The sequence below is a fragment of the Oncorhynchus tshawytscha genome, linkage group LG19, assembly GCF_018296145.1.
Source record: "Oncorhynchus tshawytscha isolate Ot180627B linkage group LG19, Otsh_v2.0, whole genome shotgun sequence".
Taxonomy (NCBI): Eukaryota; Metazoa; Chordata; class Actinopteri; order Salmoniformes; family Salmonidae; genus Oncorhynchus; species Oncorhynchus tshawytscha.
In genome coordinates, this window is record NC_056447.1 from 39,757,948 (window position 1) to 39,782,378 (window position 24,431).

A 24,431-nucleotide genomic window follows, 5' to 3' on the forward strand; every position below is an offset into this window, starting at 1 on the left:
AGAGAGGCATACTTTCACAGCTCAAGCCTCACTGCAGATCTCTCTGTGTAATGCTGTTCTTCCTACAGGAGGAGGTGGAGGAGTGTGAGTGAGGGACTTGTCTGGCAGCCATCCCAGTCAAACAGTAATACAGAGGTAAGAGGGTCTCTTCACTGAGCCAAAGCACAGGATCCAGCACTGTAAGTCTATGTGTCATTCCTCTGTGACTGCCAATGTGATATGTAGCTGGTTGTGCGTTACTGTATAGAGTGTGCTGCTGTATGTTGTCAGCTCTGAAAGAGAACATTTATTAATAGATGCGACAGAGATGACAGTTGCTTAACAGAGACTGGGTAGGTGTCTTGATGCGCCATGCTTTTGTAACCATGGTGTGTGTGTGTGTGTGGGGGGTGTAGGCGTGTGTAGGTGCATGTATGTTGCTGCGTGAGCATGTGTGCTTGTGTGTGTTGGTGGGAGGGTGCGTGAGTCTGGCTCTGCGTGTGTGCTTGTTGTGCGTAGTTATGACTGTGTGTTGTTCTTGATGTGGCAAATGGTTTTGAAACCACTAATGAATAAGTGTGGTGTAATGATGACGATCTCTGGAATATATTGTTTATGTAATGCCATGTCTGTACAGACTTGTTGTTACTGTAGTGTAGGACATGCTCCTCGCCCCCTCTGTTTACTGCTTGGGTGATACATTTCAATGGTTAAATGTAACTATTTTGACATATTCCAATGAGATCATGTTGATTTACTGTATCATCAAAGATGTTGCCTGCTTGATATAAATCAACGCGAGCAGCTAGTGAGAGACACCACAGCAGCAGCACCACCAGCACAATTCTCCCAATGCAATATCTATCCATTACTTTCACTGGCAATACCCTGCTTCAGCCACTTAGTGGAAGCAGTACTGTGTATGATTTGAATACCACCATTTTGGGCCTCCCGAGTGGCGCAGCGGTCTAAGGCACTGCATCGATCCTGGGCTGTGTCACAACCGACCGTGATCGGGAGTCTCATATGGCGGTGCACAATTGGCCCAGTGCTGTCTGGGTTAGGGGAGGGTTTGGCCCAGCGCTGTCTGGGTTAGGGGAGTGTTTGGCCCAGCGCTGTCTGGGTTAGGAGAGGGTTTGGCCGGTGGGGCTTTACTTGGCTCATTGCAACCTAGCATCTCCTTGTTGCGTGCCGGGCGCCTGCAGGCTGACTTCGGTCGTCAGGTGAACAGTGTTTCCTCCGACATGTTTGTGAGCTGGCTTCATGGTTAAGCAGGCGGGTGTTAAAAAGCACGGTTTGGCCGGTATGTTTCGGAGCTCGCATTATGAGATAAGATCGAAATTGGGGAGAAAAAGGCAGTAACATTTTAAAATAATAAATACCACAATTTTACTAAATACCAGAGATTTAGAACTGACTAGGTAGAGCGTGACAGGGTGCTCCGTACATCAAATACCTCTGTGTTTGTTTGCCCAAACACCAGACTGAGCCCTCTGTTGCCACAGCTATTCAGTTTAGAGGCCTCCCGTCTCCTCTTCTTCTCTTCTTCTCTTCCCCTCATCCTTTCTTTTCTTTTCTCCTCCCTTCTTCTCTTCTCCTCTGCTCTTTCTCCTCCTCTCCTCTTTCTCCTCTCAAAGCTCTCCTCATCCTGCAGTGATATTGTCTGCTATTGTCAGAGCTACACATGAGTTACATATCCTTTCCCTCTTTCACTCCCTCCCTCCCTTCCTCATCCTAACCCTGGCCAGCTATGCAGGTTATCTCTACTCTGTTATTGGGTCATATTTCTCATTTTTATGGCCGACGTGATGTGCATTCTGGGAGCGTTCAGGAGTGCCGTGGGTGGAGCTGTTACTAAAGGCTGTGTTTGGAGCTGGGTGGTATTGATACAGCCCCACAAGACTCTACAGTACACTACACACTGCAGAACATAACCACACACACACACACTGTAGAACACAACCACACACACTTCATGGATGGCTGGAAATTACATCTTACCCATGAGAGAGAGAGAGAGAGAGAGAGAGAGAGAGAGAGAGAGAGAGAGAGAGAGAGAGAGAGAGAGAGAGAGAGAGAGAGAGGAGAGAGAGAGAGAGAGAGAGAGAGAGGAGAGAGAGAGAGAGAGAGAGAGAGAGAGAGAGAGAGAGAGAGAGAGAGAGAGAGGGAGAGAGAGAGAGAGAGAGAGAGAGAGAGAGAGAGAGAGGAGAGAGAGAGAGAGAGAGAGAGAGAGAGAGAGAGAGAGAGAGAGAGAGAGAGAGAGAGAGAGAGAGAGAGAGAGAGGACAGATTATTATTCACTTATAACTCATTGTATCACAATTCCAGTGGGTCAGAAATGTACACACACTAAGTTGACTGTGCCTTTAAACAGCTTGGAAAATTCCAGAAAATGATATCATGGCTTTATAAGCTTCTGATAGGCTAATTCACATCATTTGAGTCAATTGGAGGTGTACCTGTGGATGTATTTCAAGGCCTACCTTCAAACTCAGTGCCTCTTTGATTGACATCATGGGAAAATCAAAGGAAATCAGTAAAGACCTCAGAAAACAAACTGTAGACCTCCACAAGTTTTGTTCATCTTTGGGAGCAATTTCCAAATGCCTGAAAGTACCACGTTCATCTGTATAAACAATTGTACGCAAGTATAAACACAATGGGTCCACGCAGCCGTCATACCTCTTAGGAAGGAGACGCGTTCTGTCTCCTAGAGATGAACGTACTTTGGTGCGAAAAGTGCAAATCAATCCCAGAACAACAGCAAAGGACCTTGTGAAGATGCTGGAGGAAACAAAATTATCTATATACACAGTAAAACGAGTCCTATATCGACATAACCTCAAAGGCCGCTCAGCAAGGAAGAAGCCACTGCTCCAAAACTGCCATAAAAAAAAGCCAGTCTACGGTTTGCAACTTCACATGGGGACAACAACATTCTGACATTTCACATTTTTAAAATAAAGTGGAGATCCTAACTGACCAAACAGGGAATTTTTACTTGGATTAAATGTCAGGAATTGTGAAAAACTGAGTTTAAATGTATTTCGCTAACGTGTATGTAAGCTTCCAACTTCAACTGTATGTTAACACTGGCAAAGCAAGTTAAGTTGATAATTAACTCAAGTGAAATAAACAATACAAATTAAAAGTAAACATTACACTCACAGAAGTTCCAAAAGAATAAAGACATTTCAAATGTCATTTTATGTCTATATACAGTGTTGTAACAATGTGCAAATTAGTTAAGTACAAAAGGGAAAATAAACATAAATATGGTTTGTATTTACAATGAATGCTGTTTGTTCTTCACTGGTTGCCCTTTTCTTGGGGCAACAGGTCACAAATCTTGCTGCTGTAATGGCACACTGGTGTTTATCAAAGTTTGGTTTCTCTCTTTCTCTCCCTCTCTCAATATCTCTCAATTCAATTCAATTAACATTGAAGCCTCTCCCTCCCCCTCACCCCCTCTCTCCACCCCCCCCTTCTCTCCTTCTCCCCCTCCCCATCCTCTCTGTCTCTCTGCTGACCAGTAGTGTATCAGTGGGGCACAGTGTGATATTGTGCAGCTCTGTGACCGTGCTGAGGGGGAGGCAGTTCTCAGCAGTTCTCACCTCGTGATGAGGTCGGCGTGAGTGAATAGCTGTCATTGATAAGAGCCCAGGGCCATTTGTCCAGCAGGCAGCTGCCCCTTACTTCAGACATTGATCCTAGACATCAGCTGTGAAAACACAACCCAGGCCAAATGTTTCTTCCCAGGCCACAATTGATGATTTAACTCTCACATTCATAAATATAAACTAGCTATGGCTATTGCAGACTTAATATTGCTTTGAATATTAAATCGGCTGATGTTCACATACTTGATTTGTATGATGATCCAATCACACTGTTAGGAAACTGAATATTAAAGCATTACTGATGTATGTATATTGTTGTATTATTGACAGGATATCCCATCCAGGCCTGTTGTTTAGAGGAGGAGCAATGTTTAACATTGTAAAACTACAGCCCTACCTGTAATAATCTTCCTTTGCTTGTTGACAGGCTTGTTGACTTTTGAGTATGTGGCTTAACTGCCTGTGCCAGCATGGACTATGCTTTAGTTATAGCCTACATTCATTTCTATGAGTATAATCTTTTGTCAGGCAAGGCCACTCTGCATAGCTGTAACCTTCCATTACTCTGTGCTGCTTGTGTGTGGACAGGCTCCAACCAAAGACTATTAATCATTCCAGAACTACCATCCTTTGTCTGAGGAACAGGAAGCCACTGAAACCCAGAGAGCCTGCCCTACACTGTTTGGGGTTTTCTATGTATTGCTGTGAGTCTAGCCTCTAATGTTCTTTATTTCTTTCATTTTTATCCAGTTATATTGCCCTTGAGAGGGAGAGTGGTGAGAGAGATGAACAGTAATTCATTTTACATGATAATGGTCTTTCTCTAGCTGGAGATGTCATGGGGTTAGGAAAGAGGCCTACTTTTGAAATGTTCATCAAGCAAGAAGAGACATCAAGACCTGCAGATTCCTTGACATCGATGTGCAAATCAGCATTTTGAGAGGTTCTATCTGCAAAAAGATGATTCTGAGATAATTGGCTTTGAAGTTTCAAACCCTCATTGGTTTTAATGGTGTCAGGAATTTTTCATCTTGTATTCTTTTGAACTTAACATAAATTGGGGGTATTTAGAGTACTATATAGGTTAACATTGAACAGAACAAGGCCATGTCAACAACTCAATTTTGATAAAAATGTATAGTTCCAAGCTTTCAAATTTTGTCAGATGTGCGAACAGCAATATGTGATGTCATTGAGTAGTTGATGTGCTGTGCTGCGGTATGTGTGCAGGTTGGTTTCCTCTAGGAGAGCAGATCAGGACCTTTCTTTCAGATCACTGTCTGGCTACCTGATCTTCACTGAATGAATCCTTGCTACAGGCTGAGAGCCAACATTGTCATCTCTGAGGTTATACTGTTGATGTTGCACGGTTGATCACACACTGACCATTACACACATGAACAAACTATAATGTTAGACGAGTAGCGCTTTCACCTGAGCATGAGTCTTTTTCTGCTCTCCCCCACTCTGCTTGGACATGCTATGAGATGAGACCGTTTTCAATAACCACAGTCAGGTTGGTGCCAATATCTTATTGAAATGCTGCTCAAACACAAAGTGAGCTTCCTCAGCCAACAACAACCAAAGTACCAGCAGAGAGCACTGGCAGCTGGCTTCTTCTCCAGTCACAGTAGACAAAGCACCGCCAGCTCACTCTGTGTAGACTGGCATGGAGGATGATGTCAAATTAAATAGCCCAGTTGCTTTGATGTGTCTGAAATTTGACTCTCCAGTGCCTCTGCTGTCGCCAGTAAAACCTGAACGATGGATGAGTGCTAAAATAGTGAAGATACGATCCTCTCCGGTCATACATACTGTATAAAATTCCTATGGTCTTTATTGAGTCGACATGGTTTGTTTAGTATAGTAATTTGTTTACCTTACAGACTCTTTATTGCAGCCATGAGCCCTTGATCAGAGGGCAAAAGCAGATTTTAACCAGAAAATGTAATAATTCCCCTTTCAACACTAGCATGCCGACCTGGACCAAACTGTGCTGGTTCAGATATGTCCTTTTCACATTGTCCATTCCAGCCCGGTGCAGCAACTATGGTGGATGGAGTGAAAGTTATGAGGAGACTATCAAGGCACAAGCCGAGACCCAAATGCAGACACAGGAGGCAGATGTTTGGAGTCTTACAATGTTTGTTAATCCAAAGGGGTAGGCAAGAGAATGGTAGTGGACAGGCAAAAAGGTCAAAACCAGATCAGAGTCCAGGAGGTACAGAGTGGCAGACAGGCTCATGGTCAAGGCAGGCAGAATGGTCAGGCAGGTGAGTACAAAGTCCAGAAACAGGCAAGGGTCAAAACCAGAAGGACCCGAAAAAATGACAATGCAAAACGCAGAAGAATGGGAAAAGAGGAGACAGGAGGAATGAATGTCATGAGGAGACAGGAGGAGTGAATGTCATGAGGAGACAGGAGGAATGAATGTCATGAGGAGACAGGAGGAGTGAATGTCATGAGGAGACAGGAGGAGTGAATGTCATGAGGAGACAGGAGGAGTGAATGTCATGAGGAGACAGGAGGAATGAATGTCATGAGGAGACAGGAGGAATGAATGTCATGAGGAGACAGGAAGAGTGAATGTCATGAGGAGACAGGAGGAGTGAATGTCATGAGGAGACAGGAAGAGTGAATGTCATGAGGAGACAGGAAGAATGAATGTCATGAGGAGACAGGAAGAGTGAATGTCATGAGGAGACAGGAGGAGTGAATGTTATGAGGAGACAGGAGGAGTGAATGTCATGAGGAGACAGGAGGAGTGAATGTCATGAGGAGACAGGAGGAAAGAATGTCATGAGGAGACAGGAGGAATGAATGTCATGAGGAGACAGGAGGAGTGAATGTCATGAGGAGACAGGAGGAGTGAATGTCATGAGGAGACAGGAGGAGTGAATGTCATGAGGAGACAGGAAGAGTGAATGTTATGAGGAGACCGGAAGAATGAATGTTATGAGGAGACAGGAAGAGTGAATGTTATGAGGAGACAGGAGGAGTGAATGTCATGAGGAGACAGGAGGAGTGAATGTCATGAGGAGACAGGAGGAATGAATGTCATGAGGAGACAGGAGGAGTGAATGTCATGAGGAGACAGGAGGAGTGAATGTTATGAGGAGACAGGAAGAGTGAATGTCATGAGGAGACAGGAAGAGTGAATGTTATGAGGAGACCGGAAGAATGAATGTTATGAGGAGACAGGAAGAGTGAATGTTATGAGGAGACAGGAGGAGTGAATGTGATGAGGAGACAGGAGGAGTGAATGTGATGAGGAGACAGGAGGAGTGAATGTTATGAGGAGACAGGAGGAGTGAATGTGATGAGGAGACAGGAGGAGTGAATGTCATGAGGAGACAGGAGGAGTGAATGTGATGAGGAGACAGGAGGAGTGAATGTCATGAGGAGACAGGAGGAGTGAATGTGATGAGGAGACAGGAGGAGTGAATGTGATGAGGAGACAGGAGGAGTGAATGCCATGAGGAGACAGGAGGAGTGAATGTTATGAGGAGACAGGAGGAGTGAATGTTATTAGGAGACAGGAGGAGTGAATGTCATGAGGAGACAGGAGGAGTGAATGTCATGAGGAGACAGGAGGATGAATGTCATGAGGAGACAGGAGGAGTGAATGTCATGAGGAGACAGGAGGAATGAATGTGATGAGGAGACAGGAGGAGTGAATGTGATGAGGAGACAGGAGGAGTGAATGCCATGAGGAGACAGGAGGAGTGAATGTTATGAGGAGACAGGAGGAGTGAATGTTATTAGGAGACAGGAGGAGTGAATGTCATGAGGAGACAGGAGGAGTGAATGTCATGAGGAGACAGGAGGAGTGAATGTCATGAGGAGACAGGAAGAGTGAATGTGATGAGGAGACAGGAAGAGTGAATGTGATGAGGAGACAGGAAGAGTGAATGTCATGAGGAGACAGGAAGAGTGAATGTGATGAGGAGACAGGAGGATGAATGTGATGAGGAGACAGGAAAAGATAATGTCATGAGACAGGATGAGTGAATGTTATTAGGAGACAGGAGGAGTGAATGTGATGAGGAGACAGGAGGAGTGAATGTGATGAGGAGACAGGAAGAGTGAATGTGATGAGGAGACAGGAGGAGTGAATGTCATGAGGAGACAGGATGAGTGAATGTGATGAGGAGACAGGAGGAGTGAATGTGATGAGACAGGAGGAGTGAATGTGATGAGGAGACAGGAGGAGTGAATGTCATGAGGAGACAGGAGGAGTGAATGTCATTAGGAGACAGAAGGAGTGAATGTCATGAGGAGACAGGAGGAGTGAATGTGATTAGGAGACAGGAAAAGATAATGTCATGAGACAGGATGAGTGAATGTTATTAGGAGACAGGAGGAGTGAATGTGATGAGGAGACAGGAGGAGTGAATGTGATGAGGAGACAGGAAGAGTGAATGTGATGAGGAGACAGGAAAAGATAATGTCATGAGACAGGATGAGTGAATGTTATGAGGAGACAGGAGGAGTGAATGTCATGAGGAGACAGGAGGAGTGAATGTCATGAGGAGACAGGAAGAGTGAATGTCATGAGGAGACAGGAGGAGTGAATGTCATGAGGAGACAGGAGGAGTGAATGTCATGAGGAGACAGGAGGAGTGAATGTGATGAGGAGACAGGAGGAGTGAATGTCATGAGGAGACAGGAAGAGTGAATGTGATGAGGAGACAGGAAAAGATAATGTCATGAGACAGGATGAGTGAATGTTATGAACATGTGTGGTATTCCCTGTGATTCTTGTTGAGATGTTAGAAGAGGAATGTACTGTATATGGCCATATATCATCATTAAACTGCATGTTTTTATCATGACATAATACTTCTGACACTTCATGTTGAGCTGTTGAAAAATGTGTTTGCTGTTCTGTTCAGCGTGTTAGTAGCTGAGGAAACTGTCAAGGTGGTGACATTTTTTCTGACAACTCACAGACTTGAGTGGTTGCCCTTTAGGAGTGAAATGTTCGGACCGTTTTTCATGGGCAAAAGGCTTGTTATTCTGAGACCGAATGGAGACCATATGATTATCTGATTACTGTATTGACTGTTGAATGTTATATGGCCTATCTGGTTTCTGTTAAACAATGCAGTCATCATTTATGGGATGATGCTTTGGTCACACACCCAATAAATGAGTCACTGCATGTGAGAATGAGTCTGTATCATATTCATATAAATGTCCACAACCCTTTTTTGTTGACTAAAGTCTATCTGTAACAGTTTTCTTCCTGGGAAGGAGAGGAGGACCAAAATGCAGCGTAGTTCGTGTTGAACATGTTTAATAAAAGATGATAACATGAACACTACACAAATACAAAATAACAACTGTGGCAAAACCCGAAACAGTCCTATCTGCTGCAGAGACAGGAAACAACCACCCACAAACCCCAACACAAAACAAGCTACCTAAATATGGTTCCCAATCAGAGACAATGACTAACACCTGCCTCTGATTGAGAACCATATCAGGCCATACATAGAAGCGGACAAACTAGACACACAACATAGAATTCCCAACCAGCTCACGTCCTGACCAACACTAAAACAAGGAAAACACAAAAGAACTATGGTCAGAATGTGACACTATCAAGCTTCTGGCTGGAGGACGAAGTGCCATATGTAGTTGTTGTTATGAGCATGACCAGTATGGCATTTAACATTATTTGTCATGGAAAAGTCCTAAGATGTTCCACTGTATTTCCCTGTGGAGTAGTCAATCAGTTGTCTTATCATTCTAACCTTTTTCATATGGAGGTGGTCATGCATCACCTTGGAATATGGCTTTAGTGAAGTTTAAGGACAGATTGTGTGTGTGTGTGTGTGTGTGTGTGTGTGTGTGTGTGTGCGCGCTTCAAGACAAGAGGTTAGGGGGAGGAGGTCGTGGCAAAAACAGATGCCAGGCCAAGGGGTTTGAGTTGGTTCAGATATGTATGCACGCAGTGGTGTGGAGGTTGGATCACACACACCGCACACACCACACACACACACACACACACACACAGTGACTGGTGTGTAGCGGGTCCAGCTGTCTTCATCACTCTGTCTGACAGACGAGGTGTTAGTTACACAGCCTCCTCCAGTAGGGGGAAGGAGAGTTACCAGGGACCTTTTGACCAGGGCCCTGTTTAAAAGTAGTGGACTATAAAGTGCATAGGGTGCCATTTGTGATGCATCCAGAGAGAGAGGACTCCCAGGATAGAGGAGACTGGGACAGGGGGATTCCAGCTGAGCACTCCTGCAGGTAAAACACATGAGGAATAAAGTGGTGAATTGACTCACACTAGGCAGGATGGGAAATATTGAAGCATATAGTGAATGAAAGATTATTATACATTTATTTAGCCTTAATTTGCCCATGCAGACCCTGTAAGATGAGAAATAAAGTTATTTTCAAGGGTGACATGGTGCATATGTCCTTTGCTGAGCTCCCCCTGGAGCGCGTTAGGGTGGTGTTTGGGCGTGGCTTTGGCAGAGGACTGTTCCCTCCCTCAGCAGGAGACCCTGGTTTCAGCTCAGGCCTCCCTCCTGAAAAGAGACACATTGCTTTGAAGCATCTAGTTATCAAGAATTGGCTAGTTTGTGTTGAAGGTGAAAAATGGGCTCATCTCTTGTAGCCCAATAGAGTGACAGACCGTCACATTCCCTGCACTGTTATGATTGGATGGATTGATGGATCCACATTGACAGAAGAAGAACAGATCATCTAGGAGCTCTTCCCAAGCAGCCACTTCCCTCTCTCTGAATCTGAACATGGCTGAACAAAAGCAATGCGGTCAAAGTTCAGGAGTGATGTCATGATCAGAGCATGAGCCAAACATGATTCATCGACACAGAGGGAGAGAGAGATCGTAAACCTCAATTCTGAGGTCATACTCCTTAGGCAAGAACAGAGCCTGCCTCACACGGCCTGCCTCACACGGCAGGCCTCACACATCAAGCCTCACACGGCAGGCCTCACATGGCAGGCCTCACATGGCAAGCCTCACATACACATTTACAGTTTTACATTTTAGTCATTTAGCAGTCGCTCTTATCCACAGTGACTTACAGTTAGTGTATTTATCTTAAGGTAGTGAAGAGAGAAAACTGCATATCACAGAAAACAAAGGCAGCAAAGACAATGCTCGTAAGAAAAGACAAGAGCAAGTGTTAGTTCAAGAAAGTCAAGGCACGCTCGTACACACACACACACATACACACATTGTCACGTTCTGACCTTAGTTATTTTGTTATGTCTTTGTTTTAAGTTGGTCAGAGCGTGAGTTGGGGTGGGTTGTCTATGTTCGTTTTTCTATGCTGTGTTTTGCGTTTGGCTGGTATGGTTCTCAATCAGAGGCAGGTGTCGTTAGTTGTCTCTGATTGAGAATCATACTTAGGTATCCTTTTCCCACCTGTGTTTAGTGGGTGATTGTTTTCTGTCTTTGTCACCAGACAGGACTGTTTTGTTTAGTGTCAATCTCTTTCTTATGTTTGTTTTTGTGTTCTGTGTTTAATAAATTCATCATGAACACGTACCACGCTGCCCATTGGTCCTCCGATCCTTGCTACTCCTCAGACGAGGACGACGAACGTTACACACTCAACACCAGCCTTAACACTTCCAGCTATTTACAGACTCAATATGCAACCTCTCATGACCCAACATGGAAACAAATCATCTAAACAAAAGATGTGAATAGCATTCATTGGTAATCGCTGGTAGGCTCGAATGTCTCACTGCATTGACTAAGTAAAACACACTTGTCTTTTTCTGGGCTGTAACTAACGGAGACTTTCCATCAGCATCTAATACAGTCTGTTGTGTCAACTTCCAGTGTCAGTTTCTGCTGGGTCTTATTGGATGCTTTACAAGATTGTGGCCAATCCAGACTCTGCAAGGGAAGCATTCTCCTGATTAGTTGACAATCATCTGTCCAAGCAAACCAATCATCTGTCAGACTGGATCCACTGTATGGACAGAATATATTATGGTGGAACTGATGTGCTCTGTAACATACTGTAGTTGACACTAACATAGTTGGCACGAACGTAGTTGACTGGGGACAGTGAGGAGCTGGTGGCTACAACATCTAGCTAATTCACCATGAAGACTATTGACCTCTCCCTCTGGCAGTGCAACATCCTACTTTCAGAACCGTTAGTAGAAACAGGTTTGTTAGTGAGAACTTTACCGAGCTATGGTCATATTTTCAGAACCGTTAGTAGAAACAGGTTTGTTAGTGAGAACTTTACCGAGCTATGGTCATATTTTCAGAACCGTTAGTAGAAACAGGTTTGTCAGTGAGAACGTTACCGAGCTATGGTCATATTTATATCCAAGTCCATTGGAACAAGTGTGAGAGGCCCCTCACATCAAAGCATGATGGTATTATTTCATACCCTCTTAAAGCAGAAGTAGAGGATGTGGAATGTCAATGAGCTGAGAAAAAAATGACACGCAAGGCCTCCTCAGCGTGAAATCATACCCTCACTTGGGATTATGTGAATATCTGAACAATTACATCATTTCTGTTCTCAGTACTGCTGTGTGTGTGTGTGTGTCACTTGTGGTTGTGTGAATGTGTGAACAATTACATGTTTGTGTTGTGTGTGTGTGTGTGTGTGTGTGTGTGTGTGTGTGTGTGTGTGTGTGTGTGTGTGTGTGTGTGTGTGTGTGTGTTCTGTTCCAATCTGCTTTTCATTGGACAATTAGATCCCTTTGGCTGTAATGATGTTCATGCTATAGCTTGTTTCCTCTCATAACCTTGGGGATACGTAAGGGGTTCAATCATGATCTGTTGTTTATAGAGCACTAGTTGTTTTAAACAAGATACAGTACTAAACTTCTGCCATTGATGAGTTGTACTGTTGTGCTGCCAAATATAGATTTCATTGACCACTCTTTCCTAGATTTTGTGTTTTGCTTATCCATCATCTACTGTAAACAAACATACTTCTCATTCTTCAGTTCTTTAAATAGAGCAATATAATTAGTTGAATGGGCAATAATGTAATACAGATCTTCTTTATTGGTACAATTCCTGCTTTACTTTCTGTCCTCCAGTCATATATTTGAATGGGGATTCCTGTTCTAGTCATTCTATTTCTATGAGTAGTGGATCCAATGCGTCATAAATCATGCCATCTTACATAAAGGTGTCAGTAACCCATGCAGTGATTAGGACAGAGAGGCATCTTGGGACTAACTGCTTCTTCATGTCTCTTACAACTCAAGAGTTCTCAATAGCAGTTTCACACTTGTTGCTCACTTTGACTTAATTCATGCAGAATGCTGGGTGCTCCACCCTGATTCCTGTACTGGATGATCCAGTGGAGTGTGAAAAATCAAATCAAAGTTTATTTGTCACGTGCGCCGAATACAACAGGTGTAGGTAGACCTTACAGTGAAATGCTTACTTATTGGCTCTAACCAATAGTGCAAAAAAGGTATTAGGTGAACAATAGGTAGGTAAAGAAATAAAACAACAGTAAAAAGACAGGCTATATACAGTAGCGAGGCTATAAAAGTAGCGAGGCTACATACAGACACCGGTTAGTCAGGCTGATTGAGGTAGTATGTACATGTAGATATGGTTAAAGTGACTATGCATATATGATGAACAGAGAGTAGCAGTAGCGTAAAAAGGGGTTGGCAGGTGGTGGGACACAATGCAGATAGCCCGGTTAGCCAATATGCGGGAGCACTGGTTGGTCGGGCCAATTGAGGTAGTATGTGCATGTAGATATGGTTAAAGTGACTATGCATATATGATAAAAGAGAGTAGCAGCAGCGTAAAGGAGGAGTTGGGGGGCACACAGTGCAAATAGTCTGGGTAGTCATTTGATTACCTGTTCAGGAGTCTTATGGCTTGGGGGTAAAAACTGTTGAGAAGCCTTTTTGTCCTTGACTTGTTACTCCGGTACCACTTGCCATGCAGTAGTAGAGTCTATGACTGGGGTGGCTGGTGTCTTTGAAAATGTTTAGGGCCTTCCTCTGACACCGCCTGGTGTAGAGGTCCTGGATGGCAGGCAGCTTAGCCCCAGTGATTTACTGGGCCGTACGCACTACCCTCTGAAGTGCCTTGCGGTCGGAGGCCGAGCAATTGCCGTACCAGGCAGTGATGCAACCAGTCAGGATGCTCTCGATGTTGCAGCTGTAGAACCTTTTGAGGATCTCAGGACCCATGCCAACTCTTTTTTGTTTCACTACACACCTGATGCAAATAATCAAAGCCTGATGATGAGAATAGGATTTGAATCAGATGTGTAGTGCTAGGGCAAAAACAAAAATGTGTACACGCTTCAGATCTGTGGTGATGATATAGACTACACCAACACACACACACACACACATACTCACGCACACACACACACACAGAGAGACCAGTGTAGAACTTCTGTCAGATTTGTAGCAGTTAGAAATGAAATGAATTAAACTCTCTTTACACAGTTAAAAATGTCTTGTAAGACTGGCGACTGGACATCTGTTCACAAAAGCAGCTCTGTAATATAGTGAATACAATGGCTTTATCATCCCCTGTTATTTTTCTCTCTAAACCACCACTTGATGCAATGCTTATTCAACACACAGTTTATGTGGATCATCCCTCTCCTCTGATTCTGTGATACGGCTGTTTGTATTTCTGGCCCGTGGGAAGTCTGAGTGGCAGTCGAAGTGTACATATGTGTGTGTGCGTTTGTGCGTTTGTGTACATGTTTGTGTGTGTGTGTGTGTGTGTGTGTGTGTGTGTGTGTGTGTGTGTGTGTGTGTGTGTGTGTGTGTGTGTGTGTGTGTGTGAGCATCTCTGCATGCCTCTCCAAAACAATGTAGTCCATTGGTGAACAGTGGTCCAGAGGTGGGGATCACAACCAAGGCTTTGCAGATGAGCAGCCTGTTCTCTCATCCTTCGTCTCCCAGTCAAGTTTAAAAGCCCCCTTTGTGCTGAGCCCAGATCACTTGTCACAACAGCTGCAGCCGGTTGTGTGTGTTTGCAGTACTCCATCAGCACGGGAAGGATGGCTGAGATTGTGAGTGACAGGATGATGGTAGTGGGGTTGGATAGGGATGACTGTGGGAATTCATACCTGATCCTAGATGTTTTCTTCATTCTCACGATACTCAACACTGTCCTCACTCCAGTTCATCATCCATAGGTATTCATGCTTTGCCTGGTTCCAGGTATGTTGTGCACACTGCACAAAACTCCTATGGTCATTGTCACACCAAATTAGCAAGACAGCACAAACAGATCTGGAAGTCATGCTAAGCTGTCAAATGATAGAGACTGCTGCTGCATCAATTACTTTACCACATCCCCACCAATCATTGAAGTCAGTCAGGTCAATTAAAGATTGATCTGTTATGGTACACTATAGTAGCTTGGCTAATGCGGCTCACATGGTTGGTACACAGCGAGGGAGAGCTGTGACACACTGGTCTGGACCATTTGTTGGTGCATAATTCACACAGAAATTGTTGTGAGCAATTTTTTTCCCCGGGGGGGTTGAGTCCTCTCGCTGTTTGGATTTGAAAATCCAACAGTTGCATTGGAAGGGGGCGGTGCTCAGGGGCTGTGTGTGGCTGTGCATGTGGGTGTTTGAGTGAGAAAGACACAGGGGAGAACCAATCAGTAAAAAAGCACATTCCCTTCATTACCAACGCATCGTGCCGACAACATCAAGGAGCCTTTCCAGACTCTGAAGTCAGGAAGACATCCACTTAGGTGTCAACCAGACTAACACTAGGTCACCAGTCATAGATCATAGAGCACCAGTCACCACAGAGCACCAGTCATAGACCATGGAGTACCAGTCACCACAGAGCACCAGTCATAGACCATGGAGTACCAGTCACCACAGAGCACCAGTCATAGACCATGGAGTACCAGTCACCACAGAGCACCCATCATAGACCATGGAGTACCAGTCACCACAGAGCACCAGTCATAGACCATGGAGTACCAGTCACCACAGAGCACCCGTCACCATGGAGAACCAGTCACCACAGAGCACCAGTCACCACAGAGCACCAGTCATAGACCATGGAGCACCAGTCACCACAGAACTCCAGTCACCACAGAGCACCAGTCATAGACCATGGAGCACCAGTCACCACAGAGCACCAGTCACCACGAAGCACCAGTCACCATGGTGCACCAGTCACCACAGAGCACCAGTCATAGACCATGGAGGACCAGTCACCACAGAGTCACCACAGCACCAGTCACCACAGAGCACCAATCATAGACCATGGTGCACCAGTCACCACAGAGCACCAGTCATAGACCATGGAGCATCAGTCACCACAGAGCACCAGTCACCAGTCACCCACAGAGCACCAGTCACCCACCAGTCACCACAGAGCACGGTCACAGCACCAGCACCAGTCATCACCACAGAGCACCAGTCACCACAGAGCACCAGTCATAGACCATGGAGGACCAGTCACCACACCAGTCATAGACCATGGAGTACCAGTCACCACAGAGCACCAGTCATAGACCAGGACCAGTCACCACAGAGCACCCATCATAGACCATGGAGGACCAGTCACCACAGAGCACTAGTCATAGACCATGGAGCACCAGTCACCACAGAGCACCCGTCACCATGGAGAACCAGTCACCACAGAGCACCAGTCACCACAGAGCACCAGTCATAGACCATGGAGCACCAGTCACCACAGAGCTCCAGTCACCACAGAGCACCAGTCATAGACCATGGAGCACCAGTCACCACAGAGCACCAATCATAGACCATGGTGCACCAGTCACCACAGAGCACCAGTCATAGACCATGGAGCATCAGTCACCACAGAGCACCAGTCACCACGAAGCACCAGTCACCACAGAGCACCACTCACCACAGAGCACCAGTCATAGACCATGGAGGACCAGTCACCACAGAGCACCGGTCACCACGGAGCACCAGTCACCACAAAGCACCTGTCACCATGGAGCACCAGTCACCACAGAGCACCAGTCACCACAGAGCACCAGTCATAGACCATGGAGGACCAGTCACCACAGAGCATCAGTCATAGATCATGGAGCACCAGTCACCATGGAACAGCAGTCACCACAGAGCACCAGTCATAGACCATGGAGCACCAGTCACCACAGAGCACCAGAGAGGCCCAAGAGAAGGCCCTAGCCCTGGGGACGAGGGAGACATACTAGTCCAGGCCTGGTTGTCTGTCTGTCTGGTGTGTGTGTGTGTGTGTGTGTGTGTGTGTGTGTGAGTAAGGTGTGTGTGTGTGTGTGTGTGTGTGTGTGTGTGTGTGTGTGTGTGTGTGTGTGTGTGTGTGTGTGTGTGTGTGTGTGTGTGTGTGTGTGTGTGTGTGTGTGTGTGAGTGAGGTGTGTTTGAGAGGTATTTGAGGTGTGATTGGTTATTGATCTTGGGACGAACTCGGATCCAGTTTTTTTGATTGTGAGAGTCATGGCTGCCATGTGTCTGATTCAAACACTGCACTCTGAAACCATGACCTCTGTCTGTTTTGCGCTGATAAAGTAAACAGGCTTGTGTTTAGTCTGAGTCTAATATAAAATTAAATATAATCTGTGAATATCCCTAATAACAAGATGTCTGCTGAGATGACCGTCAAGGCCTAGCATTGGTCAACATCTCATCATACAACTCTGATTATACAACATTGTTTTTTATACAAAGAAAGGTATGGCTATCGGGGTGCGCCTCCTTAGAACCCACAATACATCAAAGTGCTCTCCCTAACTTCCAGGCCAATATCTTGAATTGGAATGAATCCAGGCTACTTTCTGTGGTGTCCTTTAAGGCCATTGTCTAACCTGTAGCCACAAAGCTCTGAATGGTCTGTGAGAGAGTTTTAATAAAAGGCTCTGTCCAGAGCTGGGCTGTCATTGCTGCCTACGTTACCTACAGTATGTTAACACAGCCTGGCAGGGAATGGCTGACCATGCTTACATAAGACCTCCTCTGTCTCTCTCTCCCAGTCACTCTCCAGGCAATAGAGAGAGGGCGAGAGAGAGAGGGAGAGTGAGGTAGAGAGAGGGAGAGTGAGGTAGAGAGAGGAAGAGTGAGGTAGAGAGGGGGAGAGCGAGGTAGAGAGAGGGAGATTGAGGTAGAGAGATGGAGAATGAGGTAGAGAGAGGGAGAGCGAGCGAGCGAGAGCGAGGTAGAAAGAGGGAGAGCAAGGTAGAGGTGGTGGAGAAAGGAGGAGAGAGGGGACAAGTTGGCAGTGATCAAGAATGCAATTAATATTCTGTTCAAGGACAGACACAGAGAAAAAAAAACACTGGGTAGAGTGGGTAGTTTGTGTGAGAGCAGAGGACTACTCTCTCTCTCTCTCTCTCTCTCTCTCTCTCTCTCTCTCTCTCTCTGTGTGTCATCACATGCACGATTGGCTGGCTACACTGCATCACTGATATCGCCTGAGAGTAGACCACTAAAACCATGCATCACAAATTAATCAGTGTTTTAGTCATAAACAACATAAACACATACACACATACACAGGTGTGGGATCTTAATTTGACCTATATTTTTTGACAGCAAAATAATCCTGCAGCAACAGGATTTGAACGTTTAGTCCATAATGTTGCTTGATCGGTTGTTAGGCTATTAGCTGGCAAAAAGTAAGCTACATGAAAGGTGCAATACTGTTAATATAACTGTGTGTTAGTGTGGGTTTTCAGTGAATTTCTGAAGGTGTAGGAAAATTCTCAGCAACAAAATAGTGATCAAATTAAGATCCTAAATCTGTACAGGTCAAAGTGTTTCCATTATGTCATCAACCTCATGACATCTCCAGATGATGCATCCATCGCCTATATGGAAGTGAAGTGAACCATCAACTCAACATACCGCCTAACCTGACATCATGGATCAAGCATCTCAGACTAGGAAAGCTGATCTAGAATCATGTCTTCCTCTATCCATATAATCTTATTCAGTATGGTCTTAAAGGCTAAACTGATCCCAGAGATGCTATATGAATATGGAATTGTTCATCTCCATTCTAGGGCTATCATTCCAGTTTACTCCTCATCATGTCCTGAGTTGATATTAGCATTGACATGTTTATTGATGTGATTCACCTGTAATTCATTTAGGAGAATGGAACAAGACAATGACACAGTGACTCAGCTTCAGTCATTAGGTTGGATTAGACAGGGCATAACCCTATTATCATTCCTCTGTCTGTCTCTGTCACTGTACACACGCCATCTGCAAATAAACCCACATGGTATCTATCCTTAGTTTATTCTGACGGATAATTTGTCAGACATGCTCCAATAGATTTCTGTGGACAATGTGTGCTGTACTAGGAAAAGCAGTTGAAAGAGACAGGCACAGTCTTTCTGTGTGTCTGTGTGTGTGTGTGTGTGTGTGTGTTTGTGCTTTTGCATGCATGCTTGTGTCTGTCTGTCTGTCTGTCTGTCTGTCTGTCTGTCTGTCTGTCTGTCTGTCTGTCTGTCTGTCTGTCTGTCTGTCTGTCTGTCTGTCTGTCTGTCTGTCTGTCTGTCTGTCTGTCTGTCTGTCTGTCTGTCTGTCTGTCTAATATGTGTGTATGTGTGTGTGTGTATGTGTGTGTGTGTGTGTGTGTGTGTGTGTGTGTGTGTGTGTGTGTTTATGCTTGTGTCTGTCTGTCTGTCTGTCTAATATGTGTGTATGTGTGTACAGTATTCCACCATGTTTCTCTGTGTTCCCAGTGGAGTGAGGTCACCAACATTGTCTCAGCCAACAGGGCTGTGGATCCTCACGCAGCCCGCGGCGGGATGATCTGGTTGCCATGGTGACTGATTAAAGCCCTGTTTGCCAATCGGCGGGGTAGTGCCTTGAGTTGAAGCAGACGGTCAGCCTGTGATTGACCAGCTGAGAGAGGCACAAAGACATAAAACTTTGGTTTAATACATAGAACACACAAACAAATACACACATATGCACATACATACAGTATACATATAGTATACATATCATGCATAGCACACACACACATGCCCTAGCAAAACCACCCCAACACACAAGCAAGCACACATGACAGGATATATAGCCTGTCAAAATAAACGTCTGCTTCAACTGTATCTGCCGATTTATTTTGAATTATTGATATTGAACGATTGACTCTTAACTGCACCGTATAACTGTAGTTATATTGGATAGTAAGAACATGGACCCCCGTACTCCATCCACTGCTTGTTTGTAGAGTGTGACAGCAAGAGCGTCTATAAATCCTACTAAGACCACTCTCCTGTCCTGTCCCAACCTTGCTCTGCCACTGCCCTGTCCTCAACATGACATGAGTGGAGGAGGAACAGCTGCTCCTTATTCAATTAGTGTCCGCCGCCTGTCTCTGCTTCTGCTGCTGGTTGAGTTAGACTAATGCATCCTGATCAATACCCTGTAATGGGTTCTGCACGCTGGGAACAGCATGTGCTCTGAGTCTCTCTCTGTGCTCGACCATAAGACTGCTGGGAACCAGAGGGTCATATTCATTAGGGTGCACCGTAAAAAAAAACGTTTTGTTATTGAAAAAATAAAGTTCAGGTAGTTCAAGTCGGTTTTCTTTCATTTGGTTCCTAATAATACAACCCAGGATACTGAATGTGGGTAGAGGACACTCACCACAGAAAAACATAGAACTATGACATAGTTATTTAGAATACAGTGATGTTTTTGGTCACAATGACCTTCATCCGACATCATGAGAACCATACAATCTTTCTCAGTTACTCTGAACTCACCTGACTACTGAGCAGGACCTTTGACCCCTCCATCTAGGAGCATAACTGTAGAATGCCTCAGTTACCATGAACTCCTCGACAACCTCAGTCATTTTGTACAGGACTTATATTTAGGTATGGACCGTCCAACGTGGAGACATTACTAGGGGTCACCCAAGTCAGAACCACTTACCACAACCTTTGACCCCTCTGTCTTGAATAGGGTATATCTATTATTCCATCAGGCCAGATGTACCAATACCAGAGACCCATTAAAGGCCATGTGAGGATTGTGCCCAGTAAAGCCGTTCCCAGATCTGTATTGCTGTCTCAGCCCTGCCCTGCCACACCGCTTGTCTGAGGTCTACTTAGCACAGCCCTTAGAATGACTGGGACTGACTCTCTCTCTCTCTCTCTCTCTCTCTCTCTCTCTCTCTCTCTCCTCAGGCAGACTGGAGTTGATTATAGCGTGTTGTCTCAGGTTTAGTCTGGATAGCACAGGAGGAAATGAAATGTTCACGTTACAGGTCAGCCTGGATACACGTTGCTTAATATATTGATGGGATTCTGGGCACGAGTTACAATTTCAGAGAAACTGCATCTATTATGTCCTAATTCTGAAATCCCAGTGTACATACATATCTGATGGATGACTTAAATGACATAAGAACTGGTGGAATTTGTTTTAGTTTGAATAGATGATCTACTAAAACATTTGTTTAATTGTTGACTACCAGGAATTCTATCATTCATATTTGTAAGATGAGGCCCTCATGTCATAGGAGTGTTTGTTTAGCTTTAGTGATACCTTCTGTCCATAATGCTCCCATTAATTGTCATGTTCTGACCTTTATTTCCTTTGTTTTGTCTTTATTTAGTATGGTCAGGGCGTGAGTTGGGGTGGGCAGTCTATGTGTTTTTCTTTGTTGGGGTTTTGAGTTCAGCCTAGTATGGTTCTCAATCAGAGGCAGGTGTCGTTAGTTGTCTCTGATTGAGAATCATACTTAGGTAGCCTGGGTTTCACTTTTGAGTGGTGGGTAATTTAGTTCATGTTCACGTTTATTGTTTTGTATTTCATAGTGTTCAGTTTATGTCTTAAAATAAACGTTATGGACACTTACCACGCTGCGCATTGGTCCTCCGATCCTTCTCGCTACTCCTCCTCAGAAGAGGAGGAAGAATGCCGTTACATTAATGATGATACGTCTATGGGCCATGCCAGAGAACTCAGTCACACCAAACTTGTCAGCCCACATTGGTTTGGAGACTGGAGAAAAACAGCAGGTTGAAGGAGGGAAGGGTCACCTTGCATCATGTACTAATCCCTATGTCTTGCTCTATTGTGCCTTCTCAGTCTAATGAGCATTAAGGAGGTCACGGCCAGGATGACCCAAAACTCCTTGTCACTGATTCAGACTGTTTGGCAATTACATCTACATCAGATGTTTTATTTATTTGTTTTTTAGTGTGTGTGTGTGTGTGTGTGTGCACCTGTGCCCCACTAAGTAACACATAGTGACTGCAGCAGTACCCTTGTTCTCCACTCTGCAGTGAACAGTCCCAGGAGCAGGCCTGTGCAGTGTGCTCTCCATGCTCAGTGGCCCGTGACAGAGCTCCTGATGACTTGCCCATGATGAGCATGCCCATTAGTATCACTGCTGTTATTATCACACCAGCCCTTTATGATGCTCCAGCCTGGTCGCCCAGAGAGGGGCATGGCCATGTACATCAGACATGACAGACAGGGAGTGCAGCCATTAACCAACAAGCTAAGCCAGGCAGTGTCTCCCTATAGTTCCTATGTGGCCTGCAAATCCCCCACAGCCTACAACACTCTGGAGGCCCATTGTAGCACAGGTTCTGGGGTAACGCAGGGTCTCACAGCATATTGTCACACTGTTGCATTCCTGATCTGTCAGAGCTGGCTTAAACATGTATTAGTCAGACCTCTGTAAATACACAGTAGTGAGGATAGCCTGGTTGTGTTGCTCTGAGGCAAGGCTGCATGGTATCATACTGTGTGAGGGCCTCAATGGCGGTTGTGTGTTCATGTGTATTTGTGTGTGTGTGTGTGTGTTCTGTTCCAATCTGCTTTTCATTGGACAATTAGATCCCTTTGGCTGTAATGATGTTCATGCTATAGCTTGTTTCCTCTCATAACCTTGGGGATACGTAAGGGGTTCAATCATGATCTGTTGTTTATAGAGCACTAGTTGTTTTAAACAAGATACAGTACTAAACTTCTGCCATTGATGAGTTGTACTGTTGTGCTGCCAAATATAGATTTCATTGACCACTCTTTCCTAGATTTTGTCTTTTGCTTATCCATCATCTACTGTAAACAAACATACTTCTCATTCTTCAGTTCTTTAAATAGAGCAATATAATTAGTTGAATGGGCAATAATGTAATACAGATCTTCTTTATTGGTACAATTCCTGCTTTACTTTCTGTCCTCCAGTCATTCATTTGAATGGGGATTCCTGTTCTAGTCATTCTATTTCTATGAGTAGTGGATCCAATGCGTCATAAATCATGCCATCTTACATAAAGGTGTCAGTAACCTATGCAGCGATTAGGACAGAGAGGCATCTTGGGACTAACTGCTTCTTCATGTCTCTTACAACTCAAGAGTTCTCAATAGCAGTTTCACACTTGTTGCTCACTTTGACTTAATTCATGCAGAATGCTGGGTGCTCCACCCTGATTCCTGTACTGGATGATCCAGTGGAGTGCTAAAAGAGATGTCAGGAGAGCTTCGTGTAGTGAGAGGTCTTTCCTCTACACCAGTGGTTCTCAATCCTGGTCTTGGGGACACAACATTTTTGTTTTTGCCCTAACCCAACACACCTGATGCAAATAATCAAAGACTGATGATGAGTCTATGATTTGAATCAGATGTGTAGTGCTAGGGCAAAAACAAAAATGTGTACCCCTTTGGGTCCCCAGGACAAGGATTGAGAACCACTGATCTACACGCTTCAAATCCATGGTGATGATATAGACTACACACACACACACACACACACACACACACACACACACACACACACACACACACACACACACACACACACACAAGTGTAAAGCTTCTGTCAGATTTGTAGCAGTTAGAAATGAGATGAATTAAACTCTCTTTACACAGTTAAAAATGTCTTGTAAGACTGGCGACTGGACATCTGTTCACAAAAGCAGCTCTGTAATATAGTGAAGTAATGTAATGTAATGTAGTGAATACAATGACTTTATCATCCCCTGTTATTTTTCTCTCTAAACCACCACTTGATGCAATGCTTATTCAACACACAGTTTATGTGGATCATCCCTCTCCTCTGATTCTGTGATACAGCTGTTTGTTTTTCTGGCACACGGGAAACTGTTAAGCGTGGAAAACAGGATGGACCAAGGGCGTGTGCTTGACAGCTGTGGCGTGTGTCTAATGTTGGATGAGTCTGTACAGTCCACACACATGACATTTTTCTGTGACAGCCTGAAGTAGATGTGAGCCCCTACCACCCAAAGGCCTTCAATCTAAATGCAAAACAAGCGACTTTATTTAATGTGAAAATTATTTTAAAGAAACATCACATTGTAGAATATACTGGCTATGTAATGTTTTATAATCTTGCAAATTGAATTACAGGCTTCCATATTGTTCATCTGTCTGCCTTGGAGAAATGCAGAACCCATTGTCCTAACAAACACAGAACCCATCTTTACTACTGGGGCCTAACAGTCTGTCTGCCTCAGAAGAGAAATGGACAGCCTTGTCCACAAACACAGTATGTTTTACTACTGGGGCCTAACAGTCTGTCTGCCTTGGAGAAATGGACAGCCTTTCCACAGACACAGTATGTTTTACTACTGGGGCCTAAAGTCTGTCTGCCAGGATGGAGAAATGGACAGCCTTGTCCACAGACACAGTATGTTTTAATACTGGATGGTCTAACAGTCTGTCTGCCTTGTGAGAAATGAACAGAACCTTGTCCACAGACACAGTATGTTTTACTAAATGCAAAACAGTCTGTCTATTTTGGAGAAATTATTTTGTCCACAGATACAGTATGTTTTTAATCTTAAACTGGGGCACTCCAACAGTCTGTCTGCCTTGGAGAAATGGACAGCCTTGTCCA

At 44.6% G+C, this 24,431-nt stretch overlaps 1 protein-coding gene across 2 annotated transcripts in view; it reads left to right on the forward strand.

Moving 5' to 3' along the window:
* LOC112218753 (protein-methionine sulfoxide oxidase mical3a) overlaps nucleotides 1–24,431 on the forward strand; it is a 146,334-nt gene continuing 121,903 nt past the window's right edge. For both annotated transcript variants that reach the window (XM_042301660.1, XM_042301661.1), the window contains exon 1: nucleotides 1–135. The gene's annotated coding sequence lies outside the window, so the exon portion shown is untranslated. The remainder of the gene's footprint in view (nucleotides 136–24,431) is intronic.